General features: G+C 38.9%; 1 pseudogene across 1 annotated transcript; it reads left to right on the top strand.

Moving 5' to 3' along the window:
• The first annotated feature begins 214 nt into the window (after window positions 1–214).
• LOC113622384 (HIG1 domain family member 1A, mitochondrial pseudogene) lies at window positions 215–602 on the top strand (annotated as a pseudogene). The gene has a single exon (XR_003433500.1). The product of XR_003433500.1 is annotated as an HIG1 domain family member 1A, mitochondrial pseudogene (transcript).
• Window positions 603–3,910: the final 3,308 nt, after the last annotated feature.

Genomic DNA, 3,910 nt, shown 5'->3' with positions numbered 1-3,910 from the left:
ATAAACAAGATGAAAAGACAACCCTCAGAATGAGAGAAAATATTTGCAAACGAAGCAACAGACAAAGGATTAATCTCCAAAATATACAAACAGCTCACGCAGCTCAATATCAAAAAAACAACCCAATCCAAAAATGGGCAGAAGACCTAAATAGACATTTCACCAAAGAAGACATACGGAGAAGCCAGTAGGAGCCTGTGATGTCGTGCCGTTGTCTGAAGATTCTTCAATCACTATGTCAAGTGACACAGATGTTTCTCTTTCTTCATTTGATGAAGATCAGGGATCTAAACTTATCCTAAAAGCTAGAGAGGCACCATTTGTCCCCATTGGAATGGCAGGTTTTGCAGCAATCTTTGCATATGGATTATATAAATTGAAGAGCAGGGGCAATACTAAAATGTCTGTTCACTTGATCCACATGCGCGTGGCAGCCCAAGGCTTTGTTGTGGGAGCAATGACTCTTGGTATGGGCTATTCCATGTATCAAGAATTCTGGGCAGAACCTAAACCTTAGAAGAGGAGATGCTGTCTTGGTCTTGGTGGTGCTTGCTTTAGTTAGACATCTCATATTGGGGTTATATGTTTATGTTGAAAATAAATTCTATGGGTCGGACAATAACATGATAATATGAATATTGGCTTCCTTTCTTGCAGGCTTGATTTGCCTAGTGACTAGTTCAATAGCTAGGTCATTCAGGGGAGTCAGATTAGCACAAAAACATGTCACTTTTAAATGCACTTGATAGTGGTACAGTGTCCACCTTCTTAAACTCTTCTGATAAAATTAGTTGTAAAGAGGACAACATGTCAAACCTGAAAATGCTCCCAGTTGCTGCAGAATATCATATGCTTTTGATGTAATGTAGGAATCCTATTTACCCCAGTTAATTTAACTCTTTCTGACTGCCTTGTGGACTGAGTACTGTTTTTAAGGTCTGGTTGGCTCTTGAAGAACCCTTTCAGAACAGTGCATGGAATACAACATTATAAACCTCCCAGCAACTATGTGTGTGTTTTTAAATCAAAACTAAAGAGCTGGTAACAGTTGCTTTGAAGTAGTATCTGTTTCAGAATCATAGTTGTAAACATGAGAATAACTTAACTGTAGATCCCCGTTTAGCTGTTTTGTAATTGCAGAATTATAGTTTGCTGCTGTTATCTTAGAATAATTTTTAAATGGCATTTTGAAATAGAAGTGTGTATTTTAAGTGCTAATGCAAAGGTAAATGAAAAATACTTTTTAAATGTGTGCAGTCTGTTTATTTTCTCTGAAAGAATCATAAATGTTAAACTAAATAAATTGCCTGTAATGGAAGTGATTTATGAGCAAGCTGGTTTGGTCAGACATTATACAAACTTTGGTATACTACAGAATGCTTTGTTGTACTTGTGAGATTCTCTTGTCTAACCTGAATTTACATTCCATGGTGATAACATGGTAAATGTAGTGTTATTAAAGTAAGTGAACACACACACACACAAAAAAAGAAGACATACAGATGGCCAAGAGGCACATGAAAAGATGCTTGGCATCACTAATTATTAGAGAAATGCAAATCACAACTACAATGAGCTATCACCTCACACCAGTCAGAATGGCCATCATCAAAAAATCTAGAAACAATAAATGCTGGAGAAGGTGTGGAGAAAAGGGAACCCTCTTACACTGTTGGTGGGAATGTAAATTGATACACCGACTGTGGAGAACAGTATGGAGGTTCCTTAAAAAACTAAAAATAGAACTACCATATGACCCAGCCATCCTACTACTGGGCATATACCCTGAGAAAACCATAATTCAAAGAGTCATGTACCCCAATGTTCACTGCAGCACTATTTACAATAGCCAAGACATGGAAACAACCTAAATGTCCATCGACAGATGAATGGATAATTACTCAGCCATAAAAAGGAATGAAATTGGGCCATTTGTAGAGATTTAAATGGACCTAGAGTCTGTCATACAGAGTGAAATAAGCCAGAAAGAGAAAAACAAATATCATATATTAAGGCATATATGTGGAATCTAGAAAAATGGTACAGATGAACCTATTTGCAGGGCAAGAATAGAGGCATAGACGTAGAGAACGTACATGTGAACATGGGGGGGAAGGGAAGGGTGGGACAAATTGGGAGATTAGGATTGTCATATATACACTACCATGCATAAAATATATAGCTAGCGGGAACGTCCTATAAGGCACAGGAAGTTCAGCTCGGTGCTCTATGATGACCTAGATGGGTGGGATGGTGGGAGGGGGGACAGGAGGTCCAAGAGGGAGGGGATATATGTATACATATAGCTGATTCACTTCATTGTAGAGCAGAAACTAACACAATATTGTACTCCAATATTGTACTTTTAAATTATACTCCAATTTAAAAAAAAAAAAGGGAAATTCTACATATGCTACAACATGGATGAACCTTAATGACACTGTGCTAAATGAAATAAGCCAGTCACAAAAAGACAAATACTGTGTGATTCTACTTACATAACGTACTTAGAATAGACAAAATCGTAGAAAGTAGAATGGTGGTTGCCAGGGACTGGGGAGAGGGGAGAATGAGGAATTACTGTTTAATAAGTATAGCGTTTCAATTTTGCAGATGAAAGAAGTTCTGGAGATGAATGGTGGTGATGGTTGCACAACAATATGAATGTATTTAATGCTACTGAACTGTACACTTAAAAATGGTAAAGATAAGGCTTCCCTGGTGGCGCAGTGGTTGAGAGTCTGCCTGCCGATGCAGGGGACATGGGTTCTTGACCCGGTCTGGGAGGATCCCACATGCCGCGGAGCGGCTGGGCCCGTGAGCCATGGCCGCTGATCCTGCGCGTCTGAAGCCTGTGCTCCACAACGGGAGAGGCCACAACAGTAACAGGTCTGCGTACCGCAAAAAAAAAAGGTAAAGGTAGTACATTTTATGTTTTGTGTATTTTACCAGAACATTAAAAAATTGTTAAAAAAAAAATGACATGCACTCTGATGAGTTCTGGAGCTGCAAAGCTCTTTTCCCTCAAGGGGCTCTCAGAAATGTAAACAGGTACTGATAGAACATGATAATTGCCATAATAAGTTTATGTATGAGAACACAAATAAAGGATAACTAATTTTGTCTGGGAGAGAATAATCTTTTGTTAGGAAAGAATGATCAACAAAAGTTTGGATAATAAATATTCTTGAAATATCCTTGAAGGGTGAGTGAAACAGCCATCTAAAGGAGAGGAGGAGCATTCAAGATGTAGAGTAGGAAAAGGGCAGGACATGTTTCAGGAATCTGCAAGAATCTGGAATACTGGAGGGCAGGGTACAGGAGATGATACTGGAGAGATGGGCAGGGGCAGATCATGAGGCCTGCAATACCATGCTAAGCCCCTGGCCTTAACCTGAAAGGTAGTCCTTAAAGGGTTTCAACCAGGAGAATGATGTAGTCATATTTCAATGTTAAAAAAATTGATTAGCAGTGGGTAGATAAGAATAGAGGAGCCAAAACTGAAGGCAGGGAAAACAGTAAGGGGATATTGTAGAAAATCAGGTGAGGGATTATGAAAGCTTGAAATAAGCAGAAGCAGTAGGAATAGAAAAAAGGGACAGATCAGAGAGATGTTACAGTGATAGGATAACGAGACTTAAACGACTTATTAACTGTGTTGTGAATGGCAGAGATAAAAGTTCTCATGTAGAAGAGGTTATTCTTATCCAGGGAGGTTTCACTAGTGCCAACTCTGAACAACCAGTCGTGACTGCTGGTATGCAGTTTAGTAGAGGAGCCTAAAACTCAATCTAGGCGCAATAAGAAAGAATGATGAATTGGTAATTTCTGCCATGGATGCTGAATGGGAGAACACTAGCACATGACAGATATTTAACATTCCTATTCTCAGAGGAAACATTAAGATATA

This window comes from Aethalodelphis obliquidens, unplaced genomic scaffold, assembly GCF_003676395.1.
Source record: "Aethalodelphis obliquidens isolate GAN/ISIS:26980383/991018 unplaced genomic scaffold, ASM367639v1 scaffold9, whole genome shotgun sequence".
In the NCBI taxonomy this organism is placed as follows: Eukaryota; Metazoa; Chordata; class Mammalia; order Artiodactyla; family Delphinidae; genus Aethalodelphis; species Aethalodelphis obliquidens.
This window is presented reverse-complemented; position numbering and strand designations above follow the sequence as displayed.